Source organism: Rissa tridactyla, chromosome 1, assembly GCF_028500815.1.
Source record: "Rissa tridactyla isolate bRisTri1 chromosome 1, bRisTri1.patW.cur.20221130, whole genome shotgun sequence".
Classification (NCBI taxonomy): domain Eukaryota; kingdom Metazoa; phylum Chordata; class Aves; order Charadriiformes; family Laridae; genus Rissa; species Rissa tridactyla.
Genome location: NC_071466.1, coordinates 169,369,025 through 169,381,773, shown reverse-complemented (window position 1 = coordinate 169,381,773; position 12,749 = coordinate 169,369,025). Strand labels below are relative to the sequence as shown.

Genomic DNA, 12,749 nt, shown 5'->3' with positions numbered 1-12,749 from the left:
TCTCATACCACCTCCTTCATTCCTTGCAAGAACCAAACCCCTTTTTTTGTGTATAACAAAAAGCTTTTGCTCTTTTTCCTCACACGAGACTGTATCCTTGCAGCCCGCCAGCCTACCCTCAAAGACCAGCAAACAGACAAGACCAACCTAGTTTCCTTAATCTTGCCCTCAAAATGGATGAGCCCTTTTTTTTCCACCTCAAATTCTAGACCGAGAATTCGGCCTGAGTCAGATACTCTTCATTGTCATCTCTGCTCAGACACTTAAAGGATCACAAAGTTACTACCACGGGACTACAAGCCTGCCAATGTGCTGTTCTGGCTCTCATAACTTTATAATGAATCCCACAATGATGCCAAATGACCCAGTACCTCCAGTAGGAGAAATAACAATGCCAAAGTTACAAGTTTTTAGTTCTCCTAGAGAAAACTTGACCTGAGATCTCAGGGCATCTGAAGGCTCAGGAATCATAAGATGAATGAAGAAGTTTTTTTGGTCAGTCTCAGTTTTTAAACACTACACATCAGCAATTCTGCTATTTGCCCCAAAATCCCACTTCTACAGAATCTAACTATACTGTCACTCTCAAAAAGTAAAAAAGGAAACGGAGTACAATTAGAGTTAGTCATAAATATTAAAAAGTAGCTAAATAATGAATAAATGCTAATTTTACCTTCCTTCCTGTGCCCACTAAAGTTTTCCACTATATGAATTTAAAACAGCACATTTGAATTCTGCTCATGGAAAATTTTTGTCCCATAATTGAGCACAAAGGCATATACTGAAAACAAAACCAGAAGTTGTCAGTGAAAGTCATGCTTCAATTAAAGACATTTTTGGTTACAAAGTAGGATATTTGCACCTTTTAAATGGGCACAGAGCCATTTTGCTTTTGAGCGATGTCCTGCAAACATTCTAGCACCTGTGTGACTTTATTTGCATGAACTTAAGAGTGGTAATTCTCATAAGAAGAAGTTACTAACATGGTTCAGCTTACTTCAGTTCACTTTGAAATCAAAATATAGTTGAAAAATACACTGAAATGTCAAAACTTCTTGCAGAACAAGAGGACCGTTTGATGCTGAGGACTACCTGGTACTGAGCTATTCTCTGCCTTCCAAGATCAGTAACAAAGTTCACAAAAATTTCATTGCAGAGTTTTGCAAACTAAGAGCTTTGTTTGGCTTTACTTCATCACACTGTTTTACATGTTCTCATCACAGAGGACAAAATACTGCCCAAAATTCTCCAGATCTGTAAACTGCCCAAAATAAAATAAGTTTGATCTGTGAAAGTCTGATTCAACTGGAGTTCAAGGGAGAGTTTTGCAGCATATGGCAAAACGAGTTTTGATCCAAAGAAATTTTGGATCTCTTTGATCCTAACAATGGTCTTTGTTTTATCTCAGCGTGATTTTTAATTATTTTAATTTTTAAATTTCTGTTTCAATGTGGTTTTAGAAGTGTCACTGATGGCACCCAAGCACAGGAAAGCCAGTCACTAGACGTGAACTCTGCCTAGCACCAACAGAAGGTGGAAAACATGCCTTTTGGCTCCCAATCCTGAGGGTTCAGGAAGGTCTCGGCATAAACGATTGCAGCAATTGCCTTCTGGCTGCCACCGCTCCCGGCAGGCTGCTCCAGGCACGCGAGCAGATCCTCAGGTTCAGCTGACGATGGATGGATGAGCAGGGATGATTGGAGAGAATGCAACTCAATCGCTTCTGGTTTTGTGCTCGTATCCTAACACGGACCATCTTCCTATGCCTTCCTCTCAGGCTGAAGTTATAGCTACAAATGTAATGGTGATGTTGCTGAAATGCCATGATTTTTTTCTTGAATGCCAGAACGAGTGTTAGAAGAGAGTGTGATCAGCCAGGGACAGGGCTTGGGCCATTCTGTGCCCACGAATCACATCAGAACTGCCCACAGAAATCATGTCTCGGGCACAGGAGGGGACCCACAGCTGGAAGAGTAAGAAATGTGATTTATGGAATGCGAACACCATATGGCATAACTTCCTCTCATTTTCATTCCACTTCATATCTTGTAGTTGAAAAAAAAATATCCTGTGCTATCTAGTTTATTGGAGGGGAGTCGGGTTACAGTAATAGCAGAGACTAACCCATCAAATCAGCATTCACTCACTTCAATTAATAAATGTAATGAGATACCAATCTGTGACCAGGATGGAAGACAAAAACTGAATTGAAAAATATCATGGAGAAAAGTGGCATTTCTCTGTCAAAGGAGGGTTTATTCGTAAAATAGGAAAACAATTTCCAACCTGTTCAAAATCATGTGTGCAACAAGAAATTAATATAGCGAGATCCACATACAAGCCCAGCAATCCAGTCAGAATCACTGCTCCTTTTATTCATGATGGGAACTCTTGCAAAGTGCATCACTGCAGGGTCAACAGGTCTTTCACCTCCATGAGAGGACATTAGGGTGGTCATTTTGCAGAGGTGAAGGAAATACTTTTTATCAGTAAAGTGCAGAAATGTTCTGAATTACCCGAAAGAACATTTATGGGAGAAAACAGGGCAAGGTGGTGGGAAATTAGTATTTCCATGGTTCTTCGGAAACTGGGAGAGAAGCAACTTGGTCCAGGCATGACCAGAAGCATGTGGCAGAACAGGAAGGGAATTTCCATTTTCAGACTAGTATCACGCCTCTGTTTTTAAAATTAACTTGCCCCTTGGTGCTCTGGAGCATGCCCCTGGCACAAGCGAGGTGGTCTCAGGTGGTCAAGGCAGAGAGAACCAACACACCCCAGGTATGCCCCAGCAGGCTGTTGGGGAGGGCAGCTGTGTGTCTGCAAGGGCTGGCAGGTCAAAGCCAAGCTGTGATGACCACCGTGCCACCCCCCTTTGCCTCCTACCTCTCCTGTCACCTAGAGACACAGGCTATGACCAGCGTGGGAAATCCCTCATCATCTATTTCACCTGTCTGGAGCATGGCGAAGAATCCTAAAACAAGCCATTAAGCACTACAGTCCAACTTATTTGTCTAATTTCTTATTTCTTTTTTTTTTATTTAATTATGATGACTAATGACTTCAAGGCTCCATCTCAGTAAAAATACACAGAAAAGCCTGGTATAGCCTCCTTAATAGAAATGCAGAGCTGAACAACATGTTTGTCAATTAGCAAATCCCCCACTAAAAGGTCTGACTAGTAAAGTAATGAAACAATTACTGTCAGATGTTATTATTTATTAGTTATAACACAGTGGCACTTTCAGTCTAGGGCAAGAACCCACTGTGCCTGGCACAATACAAGCATTGAACAGAATACATAATCCAAGGGGTTTTGTTTGCAGAGCCATGGCCTTATGCCTGATCCCACTGATCCTCTTTAAAAGATGCAAGCAAAAACTATGTTTATATTAAAATTAACAGTGGTAACAGCAGCAGTTATTCTGCCTATCAGGAGGAACGCAGGTCGGTTCCTTGGTTTGGGAATGCCACCCTTCCTTCCCTCATCAGCAAGGCAAGGAGCTCACCCTGCCCCAAAGATGGGAATCCAGGAGGAGAACATCACAGCTGGTGCACAGATAGTGCTGGAAGAGCAAAGCAGGACTTGTCCCCTCTCCTACCTCCAAGGCAACTGCCTTTTTAAACAGCAAGGGCAGCCCCTGACTCATACTAGCCTGAGAGAGTAAAGAGGACAATAGTTAGAAACAAACTCTATGGACAGGCAACAGCCCCATGTCCTCAAAAGTCAACTCAGGTTTTCCAAGTGAGGAGATACACAACCTGCCAGCACAGGACGTAACCAAGAGTGAGGGCTTCAACTGAGAGAGGGAGCATGGAAGCTGAGTGTTGGAGAAAACAGCTCTGCCGAAATGTGGGACGCTTTCCTTAGGCAGCTGATGGAGGCTTCATTGCTGAAACAACTTACAGTTAGATGTGAAAAGAATCACATAAATACTGTAGGGAAACTCATTGTGGATTCAGAGTGATGAAGAATATGATCCAACAGGCTTTCCTTATCTCTTAAGATGTCCCGTAAAGGTAAGCACTCACCTTTTAGAATATCAGTGTGATATTCTAAAGGCTCCTGAAGTCTCCAGAAAGGCAAAATTAAACCGGGCTTCAAGTGAGGCCATAAATTTAAGGAAAGGGACATGGGCTTTTTTAATTTGTTTAAACCACAAAAAAACTAACTATTGATTTTACCAGTAGATTTCATAGATCTGCTGCAACCTTTTATACATTTTGCCATAAATCCCAGCATATTCCTACAAGCCAGGTGCTGGAAAGCTTTTGCTCTTTTTGCTCTGAAGGGTTTTGGACATATTTATATACAGGCCTGGCAATACCAATTAATGCAGAGAGATAAGTGTCCTTACTTTTTCCCCATAGCAAAACTAAAACATTCAGTAACTTTGCTTCAAGGTATCTAAAATGTGTCAGTTTGTAAAGGAAAAAGGAATGCCCAAACATAGTAAAGGAAAAAGGAATGCCCAAACATAGAATGGAATCTGATTTAGTAACTATATAAAAAAGAAAGTAACCAAAACACTTTAACTAGTGTCCCATCAATAATGCAATCACACTGCAATATCCCAATTTTGAAAAAAATCTTAATTTTTTTCCTCAGACCATGTATGTTATCATTTTCCATCTCGAGTAAACACGCACAGCTTTCAGCTCAGCTGCGCATGAATGTAAGAGTGTGAGGTGGAGGTCTGTCTTCCAAGGTAATGAAATCCAACTCAGGCCACTACACAGAGACACACCTATAAAAGCAACAGTCATAAAACTGAGGGGAAAAAACGCAGGAAGTAAATAACTTTTACTTTAAAATACCAAATTATATAAAGAACCAATCAAGTTTCTTCAAGGTTTTGTGTACCTTCATGGGCTACCATGGGGAAAAAAAAAACCAAACCAAACCCCCCCCCCAAAAAAATCAAGAATGCTCTAGAAATAGGAGATTTAGAATGAAGTACGACAGATGCTATAAAAATGTTCAGACTGGTAAATTTTATCTGTTAATAGTTACCACTACTTTCTGGAAATTGTTTATGTGGAAGACACAAAAGGGTCAAAAGACCATGAGGACAGATGGTCTGGAAGGATCAGAAGTGACTGTATTTTTTGTTTCCACTCTTCCCACTAATGAAAACTGCAGAGATAAAGTTTTGCTGGTGACATGGAATGCAGAATCTCTATTATTAGCAACATCAACTAAATCCTAACCCTCCAAAAGGTGGATACCATTCTTTCTTCTGTATTTTTCCTCTTACATACTTCTCTTTTTCTGCCTCCTGTTTAGTAAGTGCCAGAATTAGTTGGCCAAGTCATTATGACTACAGGCAACGCTGCCTGAAGCCCGTAACAAGAAAGCAAGAGGAAAGCAGTGTTTTTTACAGCTCAGGACGGGTGTAAGTTTGCAAGGCCTGAGTGGCTGACGCTTTGTGCTATGTTTTTAATTTCCCAGAAGAGGGCTACACATGCAAGTGGGTGTCAGAGGTAGAAAATTCATCGCTTCAGTCATCTCCCTGATCTACCTTTTTCCGGTCCTAAAGGAAAAAAGAGCAAACTTTGACAGTAGTGCCAGATCATCTCATCCAATTCTCTGTCTCAGAAAGACAGACACCACCAGCTAGGACACAGACACACGGAGGCTTTTCCCTACACACACTCCAGGCAACCAACATCGAAGGCAGTAAGAAAAATTGCCGCAGTGAAAGCCCTACTTAAGCCTTTATGTTTATCTGCTAGTGGATTCCTTTCTTTTTCTCATGTCTTTTCTTACAAGGCTAAAAATACTTTAGCGGTGAAAGCCATTAATAATGGAGATAATTGCATTGCAGGATTTGGTGTCAAGTTAACTGTTTAAAGAAGTAACAGCAAAACAAGGGTCTGGTTAATGTTGCACCCCCTGTTGGACTCAAAATAGCACCTAATTAACATGACAGGGGGGCAAAATAAGGGCTTGCCTTAAACAGAGTGCTGATGCAGACTATAAGCTTTTCTGACAAACAACTGCTCAACTTTTCGCTGTTTCCCAGTTCACAGATATTTTAGGCCAGCAAAGACCGCAACATGCTGCTCTGATCTCCTGCACCACACAGGACACAGAAGTCACCCAGGAATCCCCGCAGTGAAGAGACAACTTCTTCTGAGCCTTGTGAGCAAACACTGACCTCAGGAACTTCTAGATGAAATAAATCCCAGGCCCAGTTATGATTTGCACTAAGGCTGGCCTACATCCATGCAAGGCTTTTTACCCCAATAGGATAGACTTGAGATGCAAGAATAATGTCCTGTCCCTCTTGGGAAGGTATCTCACGCCTTGTGTCTCAACCTCTTACTTTTTTTAAATGCAATTCACTCTCCATCACAGATTCTCTGAGGTGCATGAGCAGGAGGAGAAGATGAAACTTCCAGTATGCTGCTACTTGCTACTTAAATCAACCTTGAGCAGTAGAAGTCTAGAGAACAACCCAGCACACCTCTAGCCCCAGGAGTGGTATCAATGGATGCACGGTCTTGTGGACAAGGCTCCAAAGCCAGAGGGGAGCTGCTGCCTTTCAGATGGAGCGACTGACAAAAACTGTAGCATTTACATCCAGTTCAGTTCATTCTTGGTTTTCTCAAGGGGAACCGTGTTAGGTCAGAGGAAGCCAAGAGCAACTGGCTCACTGATATTTGCAATGATAATGCTATTACAAAGCTATGCTATTACTTTTAAGAAATTCATAATCCAAGGACAAGTCAGGCTAATTTCTCTCCAACAGAGACTTACACTGCATTGTCAGTTATTATAGTTAATTATCCCTTTTTGTGGATTTGAGATCCTATTTTTTAAATCTCTTACTATTAAGAAAACTAATGGATGACATAAGAAAGAACCTAGACCTTACAGCATCCCTTCTTGCAAGGCAGATGTGCGAGAGCCCTAGCACATGTCATCCACACCACTGGATAAGGACTCCCTGGTACAGGTGCTGCTCACTGCCTCTACTCTGATCCTGAGAAATCCTGAGATCCTTATGCAGGCAGGGAACTACAGATACATACGCATCAGTGGACGAAACCTTCAGACAGTGAGTCTAACACAAAAGGCAAGCCCAAGTCTCACCGTGTGCTGGCTGCTGGCCCACACGCACAGAAGTGGAGAAAACCCGCAAACCTACGCCATGCAGCCATCTTCTAGAACAACTGACTTCCCTGGTTATTGCCACCCAACGCACAGAATAAGAGTGAGAGGTGCCTGAACAGCACCTGGCTTAAGATACCTAAGCCCATGCATTTAATCGCTGAGTGGCTATCTTTAAAACAAGGTCACGATGATACATCATTTTGTGGAACCTGAGCTTTCTGCAGTCTCCTGGCCGTACAGCCTGGTCCTGTCGGGACGTTGTGCTGTCTGGCCCCACAAGACAGCTTCATTCAAAGAAATAAAAGTGTTGGAGTAAGCCTAAAACACCATAGTATGCTCAACAAACACATCAGTCATGAAATACTGAAGGTTCAGTTTATCAAAGAGCTTAGGTGAACCAACAAAAATTAGTTTGTTCTAGGAGCTGTCTTCGGGCCTTCCTACCTTTGGTGCTCCTAATAGAGGGGCACCACTTCCAAATACAGCACCGCACGGACAGATCCTCCCAGCCAGTAACATCTACTATTTTGCTACCGTATTTACACACCCTAATTACAGCAACATCTAACTAGGAGGAAACGTTCCCTGGGGCTCCCACCATGGAGCAGAGAAGAGAGGGCACAGCCTTGCTATTGTTAAAGCATTAGCAAGAGGCCTCCTCTTGCAGTACCCCTGACGTGCTCAAGGTTTTCATCAACAAGCTGTAGCCTGGGGCTTAGATACTGATAGTAAGAAAGAGTTCTCGCAGTGCCAGGAGACATCCACATCATACCTACCTCACCATTTGAGCTTGTGCATGTTTATCTACACAACTTAGAGGCTGTAAACCATCTTCTTTTAAACAGAGTGTAAATTGTCTTATTTACAAGACTGCATGGTGGCTTTCATGTATTTATAACCCCTTTGATTACCATTGGCGATTAGATGGATGACCTGGGCTGTCCCTGTCTAAGGTTCAGCTACTGAAGTTAGGCAAGGAGCACCCTTGAACCAGGCAGTCAGTCCCAAACTACACTGCAACAGAGCAGGAATTCCCACTGGGCCACCCAACTCCCAACATTTTGCTGCTTTGCATATAAATAATAAAAAAACCCAAACATTTTTCAAAACAGATTTTGCTTATCTGTCTGTGTTCTACTTCTGGTGTTCTTTCCCAATTCAGTTTTCCCAGTTCTTACTCATACAACGTCAGCTGCTTTCTGTCCTCTGTATGCACGTGTTGCTCACATAAACTATTCCTATTTAGGTTTGCTTATAACAACCGACTTCGCCCTACCCACAAAACGCATTTACTATGGATGATCACGGAGTCGGGTGATAATCACATGAAATAACTTGTTCCACTTCCAGTTAGCGTCTTCTGTCCCTCACAAGAACACCTCCACCCCTGAAATCCCAGGTTATTGCATTGTCAACTGCTATTCAGAACCTAAAGAGTCATTAAATCCAGGAATATATTCTTATTCTGAAGAAGTTTCATGTTGTCTTCTCTTACAGACAACACAATAAGAATACACGTATGTTGTAGACTACTTGGCTATTATATCAGAAAGAAAAAAACATATTACATTTAAAAGAAGAATGGTGACAACTCTCAGTGATTTTAATACACTTTAAAAACCGGTACTAGATAAAACAGGCTAGGACCTTTGATAGATTTGCTGCTAATTTATGCCACTGTGTTCTGTATGTGAGCATTCAAGTCAGCACTAGTGAAACTGGTCTCTTGGCCAGTTTTTCAAAAACACATGATAATAGATTCATAAACTGAGTCAATGGCTAACTTGAGCAATGAATGCTCAAAACCAGCCCTTGCAAAACAAGAGATAAGTGAGGAACATGACAAATATATTTGGAACATTGTAAATGCAAGTCTGTCTTTTTTTTTTTTCCCCCCCCAAATTGAAGGAAAATAGGTACATGAAGCCAAAAGATCACATTTACCAGTAAGTGCTGCAGACATGGACTACAGAAATGCTGATTGACCTATTTTCTTATCTTGCATGAACTTCAGAAGTAAAACAACTCCAGTAAATTCTGGTATTATCACACACAGCTCATGTCAGCTAATTAATCACTGGTAGTTATTACTGCCAAACTCTTGACAGTCAGGATACAAACACAATCCGTCCTACGTGAACAGTCACCTCTGCAGACCGACTACTATTTGTTTAACACATACACGATACAGCTTGCTGTCATGGAGGCAAAGAATAAGGTTTCTGTAAGAGGGCAGAAGACACAGTCAAACTAGAAAGTGTTTACTCCTAGACCATGAGCACAGCAGACCTGTCTGGAAAAGCAGATGAAAGCAATATGTAAATTCAGGTAAGTCCTACTTGGGAAGCCAACGGTGTTCCCTAAGCAGTGCAGAAGAACAATGTTCTCCCAACAGGGTGAGAAGGGTTAAGTAGGTACCGTTAACTTGGAGAGGTAGATGATTTCTGCCTGGATGTAGCGTCTGTAGGAGTTATCCCATGGAGAGAAATGAAGTGTGAGCTGAGCAGCAAGGACCTGAACAGCTCTGAAGTCAGACTAGAGAGATGTTTGTTTCTGGAAGTGCAACCCAGAAGCGAGCTGTCTGCTAAAGATAGCCTGAGAGTCTTCCTCAAAAACAGACTCCTCCTCCTCCTCTTGCGTGAAGGCAAAGCCTCTTGTGCTGTGGAGCATATCTTGCCCAGCACCAAGCCCAGACGGCAGGTCTGCCAGCCATCAGCCCACTCATCCTGGATGTCCAGGATGCATGCATTTTTCCTTTACAAACTTCATTTAAGTCTATAAAAAGAGATAAAGTGGTTGAATTTTCATTGCAAGATTTCTAGGACCAATGAGGGACAGATAAACCCTTCGCTCCTTCTCCCTACACAGTCACACACAATCAAGTTTAAAGTTCAACAGACATGAGTGCTTAGACTGTAGATGCCCTAAGCCCTCCCAGGGAGAGACTGGCCAGGCCTCATTCTCTTATTATACATAACAGTAAAAGAATAAACCAAATAATTTGACTAATGCACTTGATGAAACAAAAGAGTAAAGCAATCTTCGTTGCTTCCGCAGTGCAAAGCAAGCTTCTCTGAAGGACTGCAACCACCAGTTTGCCTTTTTTTCTTTATTATAATGCTATTTTTTTCCAAAATATTCTAGATCTTTTATTCACAGGCAATTCTTTCCTGCTCTCTGCATTAGCTGCATCCAAGAGGCACACTATGCATAGCCCTTCTACACCCAATTGCAACCATTTTGGCGCTGCAGGTTGCGTTAGCTGTATCTTGAGGACACAGCACTTGCTCCCCACTGCACTGAGTACAAGGCACACGCCAGCTCCAATCTCAGACCCATCTTCAGTCAGGCCTGGGTCATACCGTGCACAGACATCCCTCTGCCACGCTGGGCACCCATGTGCTGTACACAGTTTATTGGTGTGATATATGGTCTCCTTGAGCAACCAAACCCAACACAAGGGGACACGGAGCAGGAGAGTGGCCACAGCCCTATGTTCTTGCTGAGGATATTTCAGATGGTGGTGCCGTTCCTTCTCCTCAGTCCCATTACACAACCCACAGATGTGGCTTAGTGCTGTGGCCGTTCCCTGTTCACATGACCAACAAGTGGCCCATCGCATCATCCAACACGTGGTACCTCTCTGCTGGGAAAAAAAAAAAATAAAATCACGCTGCATTTGAACATGAGGTTTCTGACACTGGTGGTACTTCCCACGCTCACACGTTTAGCTGCCTTTTATCCACTGGAGCCTGCAAAGAGACTTACTACTAGGTCCGAGTTTGTCCCCATCTACCCCCTCCTTCCCTGCACCATGATCCAGGTGGTTTCAGAGGCATCTGCCGGGGGAGCCATGCACCGGCAGGAGAGCCTGATCCCCCCCAGCACCACCTCACAAAAGCAGGCGTGCTGGCAAGGGAGATGCCCAGGCCGTCCTCCAGAGAGTGGGGAGCAGCTTCTTTTGTGGTCACACTAAAGGGATTAAAAAGCCTGCCCCTCCTGAGGTTACTGCGAGTTCTTGCTCTTGGTTTTCAGTGTTTGGATCTTACCCATTTAGGGAGGGTCAACTAGCTATTAGATAGACTGCTCCTTTTTCAACACAAAATGGAAACCCTGGAGCACACTTAAAAAAAGTTGCTTTTTTTTTTTTTTAAATAGTCTCTAACATTCAAAAGGAATTAGATAACAGTTATAATGGCCCCACCTACTCTTGATCCTTTCTGCTGCCAGAATGTTTTCTGTAATAAATCATGAGAGCACTACATTACTCTGAAGCTAAAAATGGAGCAGAGTCAGGAGGCGGCAGAGCGCCCTGCATAGAGAATACACAGAGTCGTATTTGATAACATCTGCACTCGGTCTGATTTTAAGCTTCCTCAGGTGGGATAATGAACCCAAATGAGGAGGGAAAGGTTCACGGGGTGATTACAGCACGGGCTGGCTTTTAAGCCTTTTTCTGTTCAACTCCACTTTCATCATATTTTGATTTGGGTTGGATTAGCTCCTGGAAAGGGTTCTGCTTAACAGAACACTGAAGGCATCACTTACATTTATTTCCCCAAAGCCAAGATAGTTGTTCGAAGGGTGGCGAGAGAGTGCAGCTGAATGGCAGGATACAGCATCATCTTTCCTCAAATCAGAGGATCAAATAATTTCTTCCAGACCTGGAGAGAGAGCTTCCAAAAAAAAAATAAAATGGTTCCACTAGCTGTACAGTGGCCAAAATACTGATTTTGAGTTTAAAATGAGTAGGAATCACTGATCCCAGTAGCGGACTTGATAAGGCTGCTCATTCTTGCTGAGAGCTGACACATCATTCCAGTTGTATCCCAAAGCCCAGTCCCAGGCAGTCTCACTGTAAGTGATGGCTATCCGTGCTGAAGAAGTAACCTGGCTAAACGTGAGACCCGCCTGCCTTTGCCGTGCTAACCAAATGGGTCTGCTGAGCTTCTGCTAGGTTCATTCCACCGTGTGCCTATCTCAAAGTCTTACTCGTAACAAGAATAAGAGGTTTTAACATCTACTAGTCTGGCTAATGGTCATGAACAGAATTTTTTCCTCTTTAAGCTTTAAGAACAGTTTTAGTTCAAATAGCTGAATTTTGTAGACGGCTGAAAAATAGACCCTGAATACTAGCACTCACTCAAATCGGATACAGCAGTACGTTTCAGCTGTTGACACTGAAAAATCTTTTGGGACAGATTCATACCAGGGAATCAAAGATAATAAATCACATGAGATTTTTTTTTCTTTAAGTAGTCCTACCATCTAGGAACTGAATTTCAGTGAGAGCTGAAACTCACGGGGAGCTAATGAAAGTACAGCTTGCAGGCTGCTCATCCAGGGAGCTCTGACACCCACAGCTGCTGGGAAAGCACATGGACCAGTTCTCAGATTTCTGGCAGGCTTTACTGCTGCACATTTACCATGTAAATAACCCTGTGTGACGCAAAAACATCTTCAGGGTTCTTTCCATGTCCAGATGGTATTGTTCTTTCTAGGCCAGTCTGCTAGATGTCTGATCTTAAGGCAGCCTGGCAGGCTACTTCGATTATCCCCTCAGATGTCTCCACGTTTTCTTCTGTGACTGATTTACTGGAGGAAGAAAAAACGAAAAGCAAAATTCAAAAAA

General features: G+C 42.7%; 1 protein-coding gene across 1 annotated transcript in view; it reads right to left on the bottom strand.

The window, feature by feature from the left end:
• Positions 1 to 9,617, bottom strand: part of TMCC3 (transmembrane and coiled-coil domain family 3) — a 100,019-nt gene extending 90,402 nt beyond the window's left edge. The window contains exon 1 of the mRNA XM_054204071.1: positions 9,536 to 9,617. The gene's annotated coding sequence lies outside the window, so the exon portion shown is untranslated. The remainder of the gene's footprint in view (positions 1 to 9,535) is intronic.
• Between the last annotated feature and the right edge of the window lie 3,132 nt (positions 9,618 to 12,749).